At 47.5% G+C, this 21,236-nt stretch overlaps 1 pseudogene; it reads right to left on the bottom strand.

Annotated features, from left to right (window-relative positions):
- Positions 1-20,367: 20,367 nt before the first annotated feature.
- LOC112305268 (ubiquitin-conjugating enzyme E2 J2 pseudogene) lies at positions 20,368-21,014 on the bottom strand (annotated as a pseudogene).
- Between the last annotated feature and the right edge of the window lie 222 nt (positions 21,015-21,236).

Raw genomic sequence — 21,236 nt, 5'->3', positions numbered from 1 at the left:
TGGACTCCTGAAGGTACTTTTGATTTCGCTACCCTTACTGACCTAGATAATTTTTGCAGACAGACTGACAAATGGCCTGAGGTCCCATACATTCAGGGCTTTTGGGCCTTGCACTCCCGTCCTGATCTGTGTGCCCAATGCTCCACAGCTCAAGTTCTTCTTGCCTGAGGGAACTCTGAACCCTTACGGCCTCCTAAGCCAAATGCCCCAGAAACCCCTTCCTCCTTTTCTGATATTCTTGAAGATCTTTCTTCTCCTCCTGCTCCTCCTCCTCCTCCTTATCAGCTCCCACCCAGGACTACTCCAGCCCTGGCCCTCCCCTCTCAGCCAGATCTTCCCCTCCCTCTGAAGACCTTTCCTCCCCAGTCAGCTCACACACCCGCTCTCCCCTGAATCTAGAGCCCCTAGACTCCCATATTTGTCCCCTCCGGGAAGTGGCAGGAGCAGAGGGTGTCGTTCGGGTCCATGTCCCCTTCTCACTAACTGACCTCTCTTCAATTAAGAAACGCCTAGGCTCTTTCTCCACTAACCCCACCAATTTTATCAAAGAGTTCCAATACCTAGTCCAGGCTTATGACCTCACATAGCATGACCTGCATATCATTTTAACTTCCACTGTGACCCCGGACAAGCGCGACCACGTTCAGACTGCAACTAGGGCTCATGCAGACCAAACCCATGCCACCAATCCCCTCATGCCAGTAGGGGCTGAAGCTGTGCCAGAGCTGGAACCAGGCTGGAACTACCAGGTAGGACAGACGGGCTGGAGGCGCAGCAGCCAGATGGTCGAATGCCTGGTAGCAGGTATGCACCAGTCAGCCCAGAAGGCAGTCAATTACAATAAACTTAGAGAAGTCACTCAAGGCCTGGAGAAAATCTGGCCCTATTTCTCAACAGACTAACCAAGGCAATGGTGCTCCATACCTGCCTTGACCCGGCTTCTAACGCTGGGGCCACTGTCTTGGCTACTCACTTCATCTCTCAGTTGGCCCCAGAAATTAGAAGAAAATTAAAAAAGGCTGAGGATGGCCCCAAACCCCCATCTGAGATCTGGTAAATATGGCATTCAAGTTTTTCAATAATTGGGAAGCAGAGGCTGAGGCTGCCCACCAGGCACGCCTACAGCAAAAGGTGGCCCTGCAGACCCAAGCCATGCTAGCCGCCCTGCGGCCGGCAGCAAACACCGGCCTGGGGGCAAAGCCTAAGTCTGGCTGGAAGAACGCCCACCAGGTGCCTGTTTCAAGTGTGGCAAAGAAGGACACTGGGCCCGCCAGTGTCCTCAACCTTGACCACCAACGAAGCCCTGCCCCGAGTGCTGACAGCTTGGCCACTGGAGGGATGCTGTCCCCGTAGAGGCTCGTCCCCCAGAGCCTCCATGCAGGGGACTAGCCAATCAAGGTGCGGACTCTTCCCTGGACACACAGGAACTTCTCAGACTCCTAGACAACTGAAGTGGCCCGGACTCGAGGACCCCCATCACCCTCACCGAGCCCAGGGTAACACTGCAGGTAGCGGGTAAGTCCATCCCTTTCCTGGTGGACACAGGGGCTACCTACTCTGTTTTACCATCTTTTTCAGGACCTCTTACTCCTTCCCAGATCTCAGTCATGGGGGTTGACGGGACCCCATCTCACCCGCGGAGAACCCCTCTGCTTAACTCAGTCTGGACGGCTTTCCCTTTTCCCATTCATTCCTTGTCATACCCTCCTGCCCTATCCCGCTTCTAGGAAGGGACGTTCTCCAACTGCTAGGCGCCACTCTCCAGGTCACCAGAAACCCTACCCCTTCCTCCTCCCTTATCCTTCCACTGTTAGAAAATCCAACTCCTCCTCCAGCTCCACCTATTTCCCCTTCCCTCCTCAACCCACAAGTATGGGACACTTCTACCCCAACCATAGCTTCCCATCATCCCCTGGTCGTCATCCCTCTAAAACAGCCTGATGTTTTCCCACTCAACCCCGATTCCCTATCTCCCATGCAAACCTAAAAGGATTACAGCCCATCATTACTCACCTCTTAGACCAGAAGCTTCTTATCCCAGTCAATTCTCTGTGCAACACTCCCATACTCCCGGTCAAAAAAACCCATCCAGAGCCTATCGCCTGGTCCAGGACCTTAGGCTCATCAAGATGCAGTCATCGCTATTCACCCAGTAGTCCCTAACCCCTATACTACTCTCTCTCACATTCCTCCTAATACGACCCACTTCTTAGTTCTAGACCTCAAAGACGCCTTCTTCACTATCCCTTTACATCCAGAGTCCTCCTTTTCGCCTTCACATGGACAGACCCCGACACTGCTCTGTCACAGCAACTCACGTGGACAGTCTTGCCGCAAGTGTTCAGAGATAGCCCCCACCTATCTGGTCAGGCTCTAGCTCGAGACTTAGCCTCCTGTGACCTAGGCTCTAGCAAAGTCCTCCAATATGTAGATGACCTCCTCCTCTGCAGCCCCACTTTACAAGGTTCCAGACAACATACAGCAACTCTCCTTAACTTCCTTGCCCAAAAAGGATACCGAGTTTCTCCTGACAAGGCTCAGTTATCAAGCCAGCAAGTCACCTACCTAGGTCTCTCTCTCTCCCCTACCTCGTGCAGCCTTACAGCAGACCACACTCAACTCCTCTGTAATCTCCAACCACCAACAGGTGATCAAATTCTCTTTTTTAGGACTAGTTGGATTTTTCAGACGTTGGGTCCCCAACTTTGCCCTACTTGCCAAACCACTGTATGAAGCAGCCAAGGACACTCCTGCAGGCCCCCTCACATCGCCCAAGCTGGTGCGAAAAGCCTTTACCGTCCTGTGGGACACTTTGTTACAGGCCCCCTCCCTCAGTCTCCCCAATCCCTCTCGTCCTTCCATCTATTCACAGACGAAAGGCAGGGCATTGCAGTTGGAGTCTCGGCCCAACCGGTGGGCCCCACATACTGCCCAGTAGCCTACTTGTCGAAACAGCTTGACCCTACCCTACGTGGATGGCTGCCGTGCCTCTGGGCATTGGGGAGCGCAGCAAAACTCAGGAAGGAAGCCCTCAAACTCACTCTATGCCAACCTGTTACCATATTTTCCTGTCATTGCCTTACGGACCTGCTATCCCATCGAGCTCTCTCTCTTCTAAGCCCTTCTCGTCTACAGGAATTTCACCTCCTGTTCATCAAGGGGACGGCCCTGTCTCTCTGGCTTTCACTGCGCCTCAACCCAGCTACCCTACTCCCAACCCCCACTACAGACATGGAACCTGCCCACTCTTGCCCAGAAGTACTAGACTTCCTTAGTCGACCTCTAGACCGTATATCTTACAAGCCTCTCCCCGAGGCAGATCTCACTCTGTTTGTAGATGGAAGTTCGGTGCTCAGAGCTGATGGCCGAAGATGGGCAGCTTATGTGGTTGTAACCCTTGAAGCTAATAAGCTCCCTGAAGGTACCACCTCTCAGAAAGCTGAACTCATAGCCCTCACCCAGGCACTTACCCTAGCCCGGGGTAAGAAGGTTACCATCTACACAGACTCCAAGTACACTTTCCTAATTGTTCACAGCCACTTGGCCTTGTGGAAGGAAGGGGGCTTCCTCTCTGCCAAAGGTTCACCTGTTGTCAATGCCTCCCTCATTGCCAAACTTCTCCAGGCCACAGACCTGACCTCTGCCATAGTGGTGGTCCACTGTAAGGGTCACCAGGCCTCACGGGACCCTGATTCCCGCGGCAATGCCCGGGTGGATGCTGCGGCTCAAGAACTCACCACACATGCCCCGCCACACCCTATCCTCTTTCTGACCACTGATATTCACCCAGCCTACTCTCCCCAGGAGTACTCTACCCTCCTCCGGCAGGGTGGGCACCCAGGAAATGAAGGGTGGATCTTCCTCAAAGGGAAAATAGCCCTGCCCCAAGAACAGGCCACTATACTTCTCTCTGAAATACACCAATCTCTACACATTGGTCCAAAAGCTCTGCTGAAGTTTCTAGACCCCTTGTTTACTCATCCTACTCTTTCCCAAACTATCGAGGAGGTCCATTCTAAATGTGCCACCTGCTCCAAGACATCTGCCCAGGGGAGAATGAAGCCTCAAGTCCCGGGCCATCAACTACATGGATACCTCCCAGGACAGGATTAGCAGGTCGACTTCACACACATGCCTCCCCATAAAGAATTCCGCTACCTTTTAACTTTTGTCGACACATTTTCAGGTTGGATTGAAGCCCACCCCACACAGTAGCTGACTTCCTCCTCAACCACATTATCCCACGGTTTAGACTGCCCTTCTCTATCCAGTCGGACAACGGCCCGGGCTTCACCTCCCAAATCGTCCAGCACGTCTCCACCTCCCTCAGCATAACCTGGAAGCTGCACATTCCTTATCATCCTCAGTCTTCTGGTAAAGTAGAACGGGCTAATGGCATCTTAAAAACCCACCTAACCAAACTTACCCTAGAAACTAGAAATTCCTGGCCCTCTCTGCCCCCTCTGGCCCTCACTTGAATACGGGCAGCCCCACGGGAGCCAACAGGACTTAGCCCCTTCGAACTTCTGTACGGCTGCCCTTTCCTAAGTAACCATAACCTGCCTGTACATACCCCCCCCCCAGCATCCTATCTGCCCTATCTCTCTCTCTTCTGGCATCTTCTCCATGAACACGCTGACAGGGTTCTTCCTCCAGTAGGGGGGTGTCTGGAAACAGGCCCGGCCCCTCTCCTATAGCCTGGGGATCAGGTATTACTCAAAGAGCTCCGACCTGGACTGCTCCAGCCCAAGTGGACAGGCCCCCATATTGTTATTCTAACCACCCCCACAGCTGCAAAATTATTAGGTCAGTCAGCGTGGGTCCACCTCTCCCACCTTAAACCAGCCCCTGCCTCAGAAAATTGGTCAGCGCAGCTCATAGGAGACACCCAAGTCTGTTTTACTCGAACACCGGGTTCCCCCAATGAAGTCTCTACAGATCCTCCTTCTCCTCCTTCTCGTTCACCTGTGCCTGTCAGAGACCCCTCCTAGACTACAACAGAGATATACCTGGAAATTCTTTGCTTGTGAGACATACATCTCAAATGGGACATCTGTTTCCCATCCTGTTACCTCATTCGCATGCCCTGCCTCAGGGTGTTCTGCACCAGTCACCCTAGTCGCACCAAAATCTCAGTTTAGGGGATTAGATGGATGGACGGTCCCATGCAGGCGGCATGCCCTCTGTCTCCTTTATGAACAAATGGGGGAGAGATGCAGACAACGGCCAGATACCTAAGGGGGATGCCCCTATTACTCTTGTAAATACCGGGAGTGGAGCACCCTCCAACCATGGCGGTTTACCATCCCTGATCCATGGGATGGCAGGTGGGAGAAAGGGGTAAAAGGTAAACTGTACCAAAGCCTTGCCTATTCGTACCCTCAGAGCACCCTAGAAATATACCAAACCCTAGTTCTGGTACCAATTAACAAAACGGTACTGGCTGACACCATCCTAGACCAGGAACACTCCCATCAGACACTAATCCGACAAAATGAACAACAGGCCACTCCCTTCTCTTGGTTATCTCTTATCAATCAAGGTATCCAAATATTCAACATTACTAATATTGGTAATATTAGCAACTGTTTTCTCTGCGCTTATCTGGACCAATCACCAATTGCCTCCGTTCCTATATCAACTCCTCTCAATGTCACAAACTCCATAACACCTTTTCTCCTAAAAGATGTGCCTCTCTTTCAAAACCTAATGGACAGCCCCCCAGTATGTTATACTACTGCAAGCACCTCCTCCTGCAACCGGACTGTGCAGGTATCGGGAACCACCACCAGTCCCCCAGGTGCTTTGTTCTGGTGCAATGGAACGCTGCTGCAGACCATCAACTCCTCCTCTGCCTTCCCCTGCTTCCAGCTTCTGCATTACGGAGAAGGAGAGCTCAGGGATAAACTAACCAGGCATAGAGAAAAACGAGCCCTCTTCCTGCCCATGCTGGTAGGCCTGACTTTCACCACAACCCTGGCAGCAGCTGGAATAGGCAGCGCTGGGTTAGCACACAGTCTTCAGACCACTCATCAACTACGGGCTGAGTTAGAACAGGCCCTGGATGCCTCTGCCACCTCCCTCACATCCTTGCAGAGACAGATAACTTCAGTAGCCCAGGTTGCCCTCCAGAACCACAGAGCCCTAGACCTACTAACAGCAGAAAAAGGGGGAACATGCCTCTTCCTGCAGGAACAGTGCTGCTTCTATGTGAATGAAAGTGGTGTAGTGGGAGAGAATATTAATACCCTACAAAACCTCAGGGACAAATTACATGGAGACCCAGACACTCTAGAAGCAATAACCCCATGGTGGCGTTCCCTACTCTTTACCACCCTGGCCCCGGTCCTAGGGCCATTCATAATAATATGCAAACTATTAATGCTTGGCCCCTGCTTCCTGAGATTCCTACAGGAAAGAATCCACGAAGCCTCCTGGATTACCTTCAACCAGATGCTGCTTCAGGCCCCAACCTACTCGCCCCTCCCTGACAAACCAGAAACAGCAGACCTCTAGCCCCTCCCCTCTATGCGCCCCCCCCCCCCCCCGGACAGCCAGAAGTAGCCAGATCAAACAGGGCACCCCTTATCCTATCAAAGAATTCAGAATGTCAGGATGGGCAGGGATATCCGCCTGGCAGCCTGAGCCCAAGAGGAACCACCAATGATGGATTGCCGCTTTGTTCCAGGAGACCAATCCCTAGCCCCCAAGGGGAGCCTATCAGAATTTGGTGCCTAAAACCCCGCCATATTCCCTGCGTGTGTGCGACTTCCTCGGGCCCCCGCTCTGCGGACCAGAGAATCTCACCCGGGTGCGCAAACCTCAATAAAGCTCTGTAGTGCCTAATTTTGTGGCTGATTGGCATTTCTTCCTCAGTGGAGCCTGAGAAAACCTTTCACTCCTCCCACCTGGCTTCTCCAGGCCACCTGGCTGGGCCCTCCGCCCTGCAGCCCCAAGGCTCCTGGTCTGTGGACCCACAGTAGTCACTGAGTTTCGTAGTCCTGGCCTGTTCCAGAAAGAGGACATCAGCCCCTCAAGAAAAGGCAAGCTGGGTCATTTCTCCATAACCTTGTCAACAGCTTTTATATTTTATTTATTTATTTTTGATAATGGCCATTCTAATAGGTTTGAGGTGATATCTTATTGTGATCTTGATTTGCATTTCCCTGATAATTAAGAATGTCGAGCACCTTTTCAAATACCTGTTGGCCATTTTCATGTATTCTTCAGAAAAATGTTTATTAAGGTCCTTTGCAAGTTTTTATTCACATTGGTTTTTAGTTTTTTTCTTTGCCATTAAGTTGTATGAGTTCTTTATGTTTTTTGGATATTAACCTTTACAGATATATATTTTGCAAGTGTTTGCTCCTAATTCTTAGCTTGCCTTTCTGTTTGATTTTTTCCTTTGTTGTGCAGAAGCTTTTTAGTTTGAAGTAGACTCACTTGTTTACTTTTGCTTTTATTGCCTGAGCTTTCAGATAAGAAAGAAAAAGAAAAGAAAAAAAGCTCATAATTTCACTTATATCTGGAATGTAAAAAAGACAAATACATGAGCAGAGAGTAGAGTGGTGGTTACCAGGGAATTTGCGGAGGTGAGAAAAAGGGGGAGATGCCGGTCAAAGACTACAAAGCTGTCATTATGTGGGGTACACAAGTACAGAGGGATGACTATAGCTGATGATACTGTATTGAATACTGGAAATTTTTTTAGAGAGTACATTTCAGATGCTCTCATTCCCCAAAACTAGTAACTGTGTGAAGAGAAATGTGAAATAGCTTGACTGTTGTAATCATTTCACTTGGTATATGTATATCAAGTCATTCTGTTATACACATTAAATACATGAACTTTTTATTTAAAAGATAAAATAGGTTATATTTCTATATGCTAACAATGAACCATCCAAAAAAGAAATTAAGAAAATAATTTCATTCACAATAGCATTAAAAACAATACAATGCCTAGGTATAAACCAGGTAGGTGAGAAACTTGTACACTTAGAACTATGAAACATTATGCAAAAAAGTAAAAGAAGCACAAATGGAAAGATGTTCCAGGTTCACAGACTGGAAAACTTCCTATTGTTGAAGTGTCTGTACCATGCCAAGTGATCTAGTGATACATGCTATTCCCATCAAAATAACATTTTTTACAGAAACAAAAAGGCAATCTTAAAATTCATATGGAACCACAAAAGACCCAGAATAGCCAATTTAGTCTTGAGAAAGAAAAACAAAGCTGGCAGCATCACACGTCCTGATTTCAAAATATATCACAAAGCTATAATAATTAAAATAGTATGGTATTAACATAAGAACAGACATATAATCAATAGAACAGAATAAAGAGCCCAGAAATATATGGTCCATTGATCTTTGACAAGGGTGTTAAAAACACACAATGGACAAAGATATTTTTTCAACAAATAGTGTTGGGCAAACTGAATATCCGCATGCAAAAAACAACTTTGGATCCTACCCTTACCCTACATACAAAAGTTAACTGAAAATGGATTAAAAGACTTAAATGTAAGACCTGAAACTCCAAAACTCCTAGAATAAAACAAAGGGAAAAGCTTTATATCATTGGTCTTGGCAATGATTTCTTGGACATGGTACTAGAAGCACAGGTAACAAAAGCAAAATAAACAAGTTGGACTACAACACACTAAAAAGCTTCTGCACAGCAAAGAAGACAACAGAATGCAAAAGCAACCTATGGATTGGGAGAAAATACTTGCAAACCATATGTCTGATAAATGGTTAAATTTCAGTGTAATAAGAAACTCCTACCACTCAACAACAACAAACCAAAATCCTTTTTCAGACGGAAACAGGGAATGGTTCAGGGATGGAGTTTCAGTTATGCAAGAGGAGAATGTTTTAGAGCTCGATTGTAAAACAATGTGCATGTAGTTAATACTGTACTGCACACTTAAAAATTATTAAGAGGGTAAATTCATGTTATATGTTTTTCACCATACATGCCAAAAAAGAGCAGGACAGGGCAGCATTTTCAGCAGGCAGTAGAATTAGTGAGGAGGAGGTGGAGGAGGAAGTCAGACAGCAGGAGGAAGAGGAGGAGAAAGAGCAGTCCTCATCTTCCGTGTGCATAGGAGAGTTCAAAGTCTCGAAACAGTTTCTGACCTCCCAGGGGTCTCTGGACCACGCAAAGCCGCTGTGCCTTGGGACTCTAGGGCAGGGAAACTTGTGTGTTTTGTGTCCGTTTTTGTGGGACCATTGGACCCAAGCATTTATTAAAATAGGTCCCTGTGAGCCTTTTTGGGGAAATTTTTCTTATTGACTCAAGTAGTTTATGAAAAGGAGTAAAGAGGAGATGAGACAGCAGAAAACAGATGATGAGTAATGGACAGATTTTCATGTTGGACTAGCAAACAGCAAGAACGGACTGCATGCCCACTTCAAACACAAAGACAAAAATGGGCTAAAAGTAAAAGGATGAAATAAGAGAAATAAGAGACATTACATCATGTAAACACTAATCAACAGAATCTGGAGAAATGACTGATTCTCAGGCTGAGACAGGGAAAATGGAAGATGTGCATAGATCATCTAGTCCTGCCAGAAGATAAGAAAGTGTTTTAAAAAAAGGATGGGGCATGCCAAAACGACACGGGAACACGCCCAAGTGTTCCCAAAGGCCAAAGGTGGAACGACTTGAGTAACTAAATAACAGTGGTATTGGCTTGTAACTCAGAGAATAAATATAAATATCCATGAGTTCATATCGCTAGGAATACATGTGCGAATAAACAAATAAGAGGAGAAAAATGACACATCTTTTCAAGAATTCCAAACAGACCACGCAGAAGGAACGAGGGAAGCAGAGGGTCACCACTGAAAACCATGTTAACAACTGACACAGGCAAGGTCCACGAAGGAGGGACGAAATGGGCTGGCAGCACTTTGGGGAGAAGCAGGATGTTTTCCTACCCTCAGATATCTCAGTCAGAATATTTATTAATGATTGTCGTGGCTTTAACATATGTCCACACATCCTTTGATACGCCTCACATTAGGGAAGTGGAGCTCACTTCTCCTCCCCTGGAGTACGGGCTGGACTCAGTGTCTCACCGCTAGTTAACAGAGGGGGAAAAGGACAAAGACTAAGTAACCTTACAGTGAGGACATCTGGTGACTATCACCATTAATAAGCCATCGCGTGATATGATGGGATGAAAAGGGCACTTTACACCACTTCACAATTCCGTAGTGTTCTTCCAATAATCCACACACCCACCCTAATATGGAGAAAACACCCCATGGCCCCGAATCGATGGACCCTCTGTAGACACACCCAACCAGTCCTCTTCAAAAGCGCCAAGGTCACAACAACGAGGGAAGATGGAGAAACCTCTGCATGTTTGAGGAGACTGGGGACACATAACGACGGGACATTCTGAGGTGTTCTGGGCTGGGTCCTGGAAGAGAAAAGGGACATTAGTGGACAAACTTTTGGAATGTGAATAAAGTCTGTGGTTTAGTTAATAGTATTGGACCAATGTAAATTTCTTAGTTTTGACAAATGTACCATGGTTATGTAAGATGTTAACATTAAAGAAAATTGAGAAGGGTAGACAGAAACTCTCTGTATTGTCTTTACAACTCTTCTGTAAATAGAAAACTATTTCAAAACAAAAAGTTTTAAAGGTTTTAATGGAAAAAAATAAAAGGAAAACCAGTGTTATATTGAATTTGTGAAATGCAAGTTAATACCACAATGAACTACTACTGCACACCCTCTGGAATGGCTGAGATTGGAAACATTGATACTGCCCTGGCCGGGTGGTTCAGTTGGTTGGAGTGTTGTCTCCTGCACCAAAAGGTTGAGGGTCAAGTCTTGGTCAGGGCACATACCTAGGTTATGGGTTCAAGCCTTTGTTGGGCCCTGGATCTCCTGGCTGGGGAGCCCAGTATGGGGCTGGGACCCCTCCCTCCACAGTAGGGCCCTCTGTAGCTGGGATATCTCCTCCTAATTCTTTTTAATATATATACTTTTTTAATTTCAATTACATTTGCTACACAATATTATATTAGGTGTGTTTTAGGTGTGCAAACCAGTGATTAGACTTTTATGTAACTTATTAAGTGATCATCCTGATAAGTCTAGGACCCAGTGATGTCACACACAGTTATTAGAGTATTAGTGACTATGTTCCCTGTGCTGTACTTTACATCCCTGTGACAATTCCGTAACTACCAATTTGTGCTTCTTCATTCCCTCGCCTTTTCCACCCATCTCCCCAGCCCCTCTCTCCTCTGGCAGCCCTCAAAACAACAGGCCGCAGGGGAGTGTGCACTTAGTTGCAGAACCAGCGCTGGGCGCTGGCGAAGAGGCTGACACACGCAGAGGGAGGCGAGCGGGTCTCTGCAGGGAAGGGCGCTGCGCTATCCTCTCGGGGTCCTGCTTCTTTTCCAGGCCCTGACCAGCCCACCAGCCTGTTTGCTGCTTCCCAAACCCTGCAGACGGTCCCTCTCACGGGCTATTGGACTTGTTAAGTTTGAGATATCTAATATCCCAAATGGAGACAGTAGCCAGTTGGGTATATGCATCTGGAGTCTGGGAGACAGATTTGGCTGGACCTCTGAACTGGGGAGTTGTTGGAGTGCAGATAGTGTCATAAGCTGTGAGCCTGGACAAGTAACCGTACTGGGAGGGATGGGCTAGTGCCTGCCTTGGTGATGAGCAGCTCCCAGGACCCAGGGGCTGGACACACAGATCTTCATTGCTCAGTCACATGAAGTCTGATGGGAGTCTGGGCTCATTTCCAGGCTTCCACAGAGAGTGACTCAGTGATTAGGCTGCTTTGGTTTTTGGTCCTGCACGTCAACTTGAGGATTTTTTCAAAGAGCTGCAGCTGGAGGAAGGACAGCTGGAGAGCCATGTGCCAGGCTTTGCTGGGAAGTGACCTGCCTCTTGTGCAAGCCCATTGGCCAGAACCAGTCAAGTGTGGTCTTCTACTTGCTGGGAAGGGGTGGGAGCAGATGCAGATGAGCAAAGTTGGCTAGGGAGCCAGATTGGATAGAGGAGAACAGGAGGTCCTGGAGAAGATGAGTCAGCAAAGGAGACAGAGAAGGAATGTCCAGGTGGCAGGTGGTCTAGGATATGGTGTCCAGGAACTGAAGGAGGAAAATGTTACAGTGGGGAGGAAATGACTTAGATGGGGTGGCGAGGACTGGCCATGGGACCTGAGTAGAAATGATCTATGACTTTGGGGAGAGCAACCTCCCAAGTGAGCTGAAGTGAGTTAAAGAGAGATAGTGGGTAGGGAGCCATTAGAGACAAGTAGAGACAAGAAACGGGACAATGCTGGCAGAAGTGGGTTCAAGACAAGGGTGTTTTTGTTTGTTCTTTTCAGCCAGGAGAGGGAACAGACATTTATATGCCGTTGAAGAAGCTCTAGTAGAGTGAAACTGGTGTGGGAGAGAAAGGAGGGTGGTGTTAGGACAGTGCCCTGGGCCAGGGGAGGATGGCAGCCTGGACAGCCATCTCAGCAAGAGGATGGAAGGCAGAGAAGGTGGGGCTGCCCTTGGTGGAAGAGGGAGGAGAAAGTGTGAAACTGCCTTCTGGAGTGGGGGTGGGGAAGGGTGCTGGATGGATGGACTGGCTGACAGACATAGGAAGCACAGTGTGACCTGTGCAGGACACGTTGCCTCATGGTGAATGGTCAGGAATGGAAGGGGGACCTGGCAGGTCCATGAGGCTTGTGAGTTTCCCAGAAGCCTCTGCTGGGGAGCTGGGTTTCACCTGGCTGAGTTTTCACCCCAAGAGTTCAAGGCAGCAGTCTGGGGTGTGTGCAAAGGGATGATGACAATTATGACAATGTCAGCTGTTCTTTTTGCCCTTTTGGATCATGAATTATGTTGTCAGCTGCATCCATTTTATCTTTTACTACCACTACTGAGTTTTATAGCCTGAATATATGTTTATGCATATAATGTACATGTATAGAATAAATAACATAAAAAGAAATAAATGTAATATCATTATAATAATATATTAGAAAACATAAAATGTATAAATAAGTAAAAATAAGTTAAAAATTGTAATAAAATTTAGAAAAATAACTGCAGGGATAATTCTTTAAGAGAGCCAAGAGGGTATTACAAAGAAACAATAAGAATAAACAAAGATATTTATTACAAATCTGAATTTGTATCTGTATCTAATTTCTTTGTCTACCTAATGTATCTGTGTCTGTTTATATCTGTATCTGTACCCAATCTATATGTACATATCTAATCTCTAGCTCTGTCTGACCTCTGTGTATTCTATGTCTATAACCAATCTGTATCTGTAATATCTATATTGGTATACCTGTCTCCTTCAGGGTTCTCATCACTCGTACTTTTCTCAATGCTATCTTTGCTTTCTCTCTGAAGTCTGCCTTCCCAGGAGCCACCAGCTCTGCAGCTACCATCCCCCTTCCTTCAGCCACTGGGTCCTCACATTCTTGGGAATGCAGATTCCCAGACTCCACCCAGGAGCCCTGCATCAGATCTCTGGGGTGGGGCCCAAGAATGTGCAGCTTCACCAGCTCCCCAGGGACTCTGTTGAAGACCAGCTTGTATTGCCTGTAGCCTTTGCTTTCCCACTCGTGTCAGGGACACTAGCCCTGCAGACCTGTGCTGGCCGCACTGGGCACTGAGAAGCAAGTTCCTCCTTCTCCCTGGGTTGGGGCAAGACAGTGGCTGGCCAGCTAACCAATGAGGACCTGACTCTTGATTCTTGGGTTCTCCACCTGTATGTACACTTGGGGTTGAAGTGGCCCCCAAGTGACTGTTTCTTATTAATGACTTTCTATCTTCACAGTTGTCCCTGTGGGCTTTCTCAGGGCTCTGCTCAGCCCAGTGATCTCAGACCCAGAGAGAACACAAGAGCCAGCTGTGAATCTAAATCAATTTTAGGAACTCAAAGTAGAGGAAAGACAAGTTTGAGAATCAAGATATTTTGATTTGCTTTGGCCATTAAGAGACAGATCCTGAAGGGCTCTGTTGAAACATTTTTCTGCATGAAGAACAGTGGAACTGAGTGGGGAGAATGCAGGGAATGAGAGCCTCAGCTGGGCTGTGTGGGGGACTGTCTGTGGGGCCCCAGGGGTGGGGGTGGGGGAGCAGCTGCATGTTCTGGGTCTCCTGAGACAAGCTGGGGCACCTCAGGGTGCTCGCAGTAGTGACTAAGCACACAGACAGCTTCCCCTTTCAGCAGGCAGCCATGGCTGCAGGGGCATCAGTGGGTGTTCGTGGGCACAGACACCCACCACTGTGTGGGAGGGTGGGCGACATGGGCATCGGGTGTCAGCTCCCCTGAGACCAGGCTCCAGCAGAGGAAAGGGTCAAGATGGGTGGGATGAATCCACCTAAGTGTCCATGGGGCCATCGATGGGGCTCATCTTCCTGCGAGGGACCAGATGACGTTTAGCGAAACTGGAATCAGAAATTAAAATTGAGTGATGAGAGATTGAGAATCACGTTTTACAGATGTGACTTTTGAGACTACAGTTCGTATTTGTGTTTTTACTTGAACATGAAAGTGCCTTGCACAGGGTCTGGCATACAGTCGGTGCCCACTAGGTGCTAGTTCACGTCTTTCCAATTATGCACATGGCCTAAACCTGTGCTCACACGTCGGTGGAAAGGATGGCGGAGCAGAGAGTGACCAGGCAATGCTGTCATGTTATTTTTACTCAGAGATTTGTTTGCCCTTTTACATGATTTTGACCATATCATATATCTATATGGTATAACTAATAGGTAATCATTACAACTTAGAGGTAATCATTACTGCAGGATGTTAAATTCCTCACTGATCAGAAGACCCAGGTCTGAATCCTGGTCCCACCACTGACTAGTCGTAGACCCTTAAGCAAGGGCTCCACCTCTGGAGGCCCCCTTGCGGGGTGGGGGACAATTCTTGATTCATGAAGCTGGTGGGGAAGGTGAATCTCTGGAGGACTTGCATCTGTCTGCTTCTCTGCTGGGCAATTTAAGAGATGTTTTCTTAATAGAAAAGATCTTGCACAGGGCCAAGCAGGTATGCAGAAGGCAAGTGCAAGTCCTAAACACACACCACACACACACACACACACACACACACAGAGACACATCCCCACCCGCACCCCCCCCAGACATACAAATATGCATGCACCACATACAGTAGAACACACGCACACACGTGCACCACACAACCATTTGCAAACATACCACATGCGTGCAAGACATGCACATACTCCCCACCACCCACAAAGACACAAGCACTGCATGAACTGCATGTACATACAACATACCACATCACATGTGAGATGCACACGAACTCCCTCCCCCATGTTCATGCACACGCCACATACACACACACATTTGGTAACCAGGAATTGCAATAATTAGAGACACCACTAAGTGGCATCATGACACGTTTATTCAGAAATTTCACTTGTCTATTTTTATAGAGTTGTGATTATAGTCTGTATCAGTATTTCTCAAAGTGTGGCCAAGACTATTTTCATAATACTAAGATGTCATTTGCCTCTTTTCATTCTTTCTGCCATTATTTTACAGTGGAATTTTCCAGATACTGACACAGGTCTGAGAATCTAGCTGTCTTCCACTAAGCCTGACGTTAAGGAGCTTTGCAAACATACAACAGCATCACCCTTCTCCCTGAGTGTTTCAAAGGTATCATTATTTTTACTAAAGTGTTATTTATGTTAATATGGAATGGGTTTATTATTCTATTTTAAATAAATAAATACTTTGAAATCTACTCAGTATTAATATCTAATACAGTTAAAACTGATAGATGGAACTCACATAGACAAAAGTTTTTTAGGGGCTGTGATAATTTTTTAAGAGTAGGAAGGTGTCCTGCGGCACAACTGTTTGACAGTCACTATTCTGTAGGCAACCACTTGCCCACAGATCTGTGCCAAGGTTTTCCTTGTATTAGACATTTCTAAAGATAAACATGTGCAGACAAGGGGCTATCACTTGTAATCTTTTGCCATCTTTACTCCCAGTCGTGCTTCTGCACACATTTCTCCATGGCCACTGTGCTCTGAAGAGAAGCTCAGAGCCCCAGGTCATACTAGCCAGCTAGCTGTCCAAGTGCCCTTGCTGTGGACACTTGAACTTGGCAGCTCTGGAGCTTAGTGCCTTCACCCTCTCACACCACAGCCCAGGGTCCTGGGCAGCCATCTCCCCCCATTCTTCCAGGGCCTTCAGGAAGCCTTCCGTGAGTAACCCCTTGCTCACCTCGTGGGTTATCACCTTGTGGGGCCTGCCTAAGGTGCATCTTCAGGTGCCTTTTCCCACCACCCTGCAGCCCTCAGCCCTCCTGTCTTTGTTCCTTGTCCCATGTTAGGTGGCCCTGTCCTTGAGGCTCTCTGCTCCTGCACCCTCACTGGCCTCTGCTTGCCCTGCTCACCTCAGTCAGGGATCCTGCCCCAACCTGCCACCCCACAGGCACTATTATCAGGCTCTGGGTGGGCCCCCACAGTGTCCACGTCCTTAGTCCCTGTGGTGGGCCAGCTCTGTGGCTGTGGCCCAGGTGCCACAGCATCCCTGGTGCAGGACGCCGAGCATCCCTGTCCTGTGAGAGCTGAGAAACCCCTGCCTGGCTCACATCCACCTCTCAGAGGGGATGGATTCGGAGACTGCAGAGTTCCAGGAGACCCTTGGTGAACCAAGGTGAGAAAGGTGGTACTTGAGCAAGAAAGGCAGAGCAGGAGGGCCCTGGGGTTCTGGGCTGAGCTGCTCCAGTGGGCTCAGGTTGCTTACCTGCTGCTCAGCCCTCTAGCACATGCCCTGTGCTTCCCTGCACACTGCCTTCCTTTGTCTCCTTCCTACCCTCTAGCAAACAGGTTGAAATGTGACTGCAAGCCCAGCTGAAGTTCCAGCCTCGGACCTGCTAGGTCTTGGGAGCTATGCCCCTCACCATCACCCCCCCGTGGGCCTCTCTGCCTCCCAGCTTTGTCGAGACCCTTACTCAATGCCACACGGACACATTGCAAAACTAAGGTACAGTTCAGTCAGATGCACAGATATTAAGTGTATAGTTCAATGACTTGTGACAAATATCTATATATCTGTGTAGCTAACACACCAATCAAAATATAGGACGTTGTCCTCTCTCTGGAAAATCCCTGCTGGTCCCATTCCAGTCTGTCTACCTCCCCTGCCCTTGTCCCCATTTCCCAAGCAGCCACTCTTCTGATTTCAGTTTCAAAAGATTAGGGTTCTTTTCCTTCCTGGTCTTGAACTTCCCACTGGGGTACCATTAAATAGGCACTCTACTGAATCTGGTTCCTTTAGCTCAAGACACTGTTTTTGAGGTTCTTCCTTGCTTTTGCACACATCAGCAAACCACTCCTTTTTGTAACTGTTGAATAGTATTCTGCAGTATATCTGCTCCACGGCTTGTTTACCCGCTTCCTCAGTAAGGAGTACTGGAGTGGTTTCCAATTTTCCTATTACAAATAAAGTTGTAATTGATGAATGTTCTGTACAAGGACTTGTGTGGACATGGTTTCATTTTTCTTGGGTCAGTACCTAGGGTAGAGTTGCTGGGTCACAAGTCAGGAAAATGTTTAAAAAGAAACTGCCAGACAATTGTCCATGATGATTGTATCAATTTCCACAGCTGCCAACAATGTGTGCAAGTTCCACCTGCCCTGCAGCCAAGCAGACACTTGGTCTTGTCAGTGTCCGATGTGAGCATCTTAGTGAGTGTGCAGTACTACCATGTAATTTTGATTTATACATGTTCACTTTTGTACTTATTCACTTTATTTTTTATTTACTAATGAAAAATACTAATAAAGTTTACTAATTGAAACTGTGCCTTATTGTAAGAAGGACTTTAATCAGTTAATTTGTGTTTGATTCTTTCTACATAGCCTTATATCATAATGTTTGTGAAGTATTTATAGATGATTGTGTACTTAAATTCTTACATGGCTGCATAACCTTCCAGGATGTGAGTGAACTGCGTTCCTTCTTTTAGCCCTTTCTGGCGGATAGGCTGGAGGTGAGGCCCAGGGGCCTGTGGCCAGAGGCCTGGTGGGGAGCAAAGGTGACTCGGTCCCTCTGGGCCTGCACAGACCCTCACAAGGGTGTGAGCACTGAGTAAGAAGCGCACATGAGAACCCAAGAGGAGTGAGTGGCACAGTAAATGCTTCTTTCTCTGATCAGCCACCTGGCCATGGTGCCTAGAGCCCTCCTTCCCTGCCCAGGGTTGCCCTTTAGGGTCACTACTCAGAAGTGAAATTACTGGGTCAGAGGATACAAGCATTTTTAAGACTCTTGACAACTATCCCCAAACTGCTCTCTAAAAATCACCCATTTCTCCTCAACCCCCACACTGGTAGCATCTGAGAATGCCCTGGTCCCCATACCTTTCCTGGAAAGCAGTGACTTTTTGCCAGAGGGGAATGTTCCTCTATTACGAGAGAAGCCATGACCAGGCACTGACTCAGGAATCCTTCCTCACACCTGGTGCAGCGACACCTGCCCCTCCCAGGGTCAGGTATCTATTGCCACTGTCACACTGCATAAGAAACCATCCCCATATATTGGTGACACACAGTAACAAGCATTTATTTTTCTAGTCACTGTTTGCAGGTTGGCAGATGTGGCTTTACTGCACGCGTCCCAGGACTCTCGTCTGCCTCCGGGGCTGAGCAGGGCCATGCTCATCTCTGGGCGACGGCACAGGCCTGAGAGAGGGCACAGCTGACACGCACACATGTCCTAAGTGTTTGCTGTGTCCTACCTGCTAGCAGCCCATGGCCAAGCCTCAGGCCAGGGGTGGGAAAGTGCATGGCAGCCACTGTGAGGCTGTGGCCAGGGCATGGGTATAGGACAGGTGCAGGCCTGGGGCCAGTGTTCCAGCTGCCACTGCTGCTTCCTGTTGTCATAAGTTTAAGAATTTTTTTTATTTGAGGGATCAAGGAGCTATTAATAATATACATAAGATAACACTATAGTTATACATGTATTAGTAATTTTTTTAAACATAACTCATTTTTTTTAAGATTTTATTTATTTTATTATTTTTTAGAGAGAGGGAAGGGAGGGAGAAAGAAAGGGAGAGAAACATCAGTGTGTGGTTGCCCCTCATGTGTCCCCCACCAGGGACCTGGCCCACAACCCAGGCATGTACCCTGACTGGGAATTGAACCAACAACCTTTCGGTTTGCAGGTCCGTGCTCAATCCACTGAGCCACACCAGCCAGGGCAAGTAATTCTTGTATTTCATAGTCCAGCAACCCAGCCCCCTCTTTAAGAGAGCCCATCAGGATACTCCTGCTTCTGTCTAGTTCCTGATGGCACGTGGTCTCGCTTATCCAGGCAGCGCTCACTGCATGATCTGATTTACTAAATCTGATACGTGATCACTTAAACGACTCACTTCCATGTGCTCCACACCTCACCCCTGCCCTTGAGTGACTTCAAAGACTCAAAATCTATAAACACCTTTTTTTTCAATTACAGTTGACACTTAATATTATTTTATATTAATTTCAGGTGTACAAAATAGTGGTTAAACATTTATATAACTTACAAAGTCATTCCCCCGATTAGTCTAGTCCCCACCTGGCACCACACAGTTATTACAATGTTACTGACTGTATTCCCTGTGCTGTACTTTACATCCCGTGACTGTTTTGTAACTACCAATCTGTCCTTCTTAATCCCTTCACCCTTTTCATCTAGCCTCCCATCTCCCCTCCCATCTGGCAACCATCAAAATGTCCTCTGTATCTATGAGTCTGTTTCTGTTGTGTCTGTACATTTATTTCATTCTTTGGATTCCAATTATAAGTGAGATCACATGGTATTTTTCTTTTTCTGTCTGACTTATTTCACTTGGCCTAATACCCTCTAGGTCCATCCATGCTGTCACAAATGGTAAAATTTCATTCTTTTTAGAGCCGAGTAGTATTTCATTGTATATATGAACCACATCTTATTTTTATTTTTGATAGGCATTGAGTTTTATATTTTTAAGTGACTAAATCTAATAAAATTTAAAAAACAGGTTTACTAAACAGGTCTGAAAGACAATAAGGGGTTAAGCTATATGGCTAAAGAATGAAGTCTCCCCTCCTCCACACCCAAGCTCCACAGCCCCCAGGAAGACCCAGGGCAAGCACAGGGTGATGGAAACTGGTGTATGCTCCGAATCTAAACCACACACTTTGGGTTTTGTTCTCCTCTTAAAGGTTATTAAAGAGCTAACCCCATGAGTCAGGGTGGTCTGCCTGTGCTCCGTGGTAGGCGCATCAAGCTAGGCCAGCATCAAGCTTGGGCCCAGTGTACCTCAGTTTTGACCACATCTGCCTGTGTGGCTCACTCCTGTACTATGTTTCTTGGCATGCACTTAACCATGTATGTGAAGTTTGCAAACCCAACTATGCAAACAAATGTGCCAGGGTGTCCCCAGGAGACTGTGGTGCTGGCTGGCCGGCTGGAGCCCCATGATGTGCAGCCCGGCTCCGGCACATGGCCCTTGAGCTGAAGCCTGCTCCCTGTCTGGAACCATGTCTGGCTGGGGGAGTGCCTGGAGTCTGCTGCCCAGCTAGCCTTGTGGTTTCTGTTTCTGTTTAGTTTCTTCTACTACTTCAGGAAATAATTCACAAAAGACTTTGTCTCTTAAATTAAATGCTAAACTCTGTGTAGCCAATTGCATTTTCATGAAGCTCAAAGTCTGTACACTGGCCAGGACGGGGCCCTTTTCCACCGTGAAGCTCAGGAGCCCAGTCAGGATGGTGGGGAAGGATCAGGCCAGGCTCCATGTGTGCAGGTGGAAATCTGCGATGGAAAGGAAGACACAGCCTCATATTGCCCTTACATTTTTTCATTGGGGGTTATCCTATAAATATCAGCAGGTTTAAAAGGAAACTTTCCAGGGAAAATGAGTTTTCTGTGGTAATATCACCTTCATAAGGAGTCATCTCAGGGCCTCAGACCATATAGTGCCATCCAAGAATATTGGGAAGAGGGGCTCAGCACAATGCAAGGCTCTGGGTCGTTGGGACGCAAAGGCAGTCCTGTTTCCATCGCTAGGCTGCTGCTGTTGCTCATCTCTGCCATTCTGTGTGTGCGCCACCACCATGCTTGGGCTCGCTGTGGTCTTGAAGGAGAGTCTGCCTTCCCAGACTGAGCCTGCAGCACTGCCACCTCAGGTTCCAAGACACCCACATCTTCTTTATCCACTC

Source organism: Desmodus rotundus, chromosome 9 (genome assembly GCF_022682495.2).
Source record: "Desmodus rotundus isolate HL8 chromosome 9, HLdesRot8A.1, whole genome shotgun sequence".
NCBI classification, from domain to species: domain Eukaryota; kingdom Metazoa; phylum Chordata; class Mammalia; order Chiroptera; family Phyllostomidae; genus Desmodus; species Desmodus rotundus.
The sequence above is the reverse complement of the archived record's forward strand: the minus strand, read 5'-3'. Positions and strand labels throughout refer to the sequence as shown.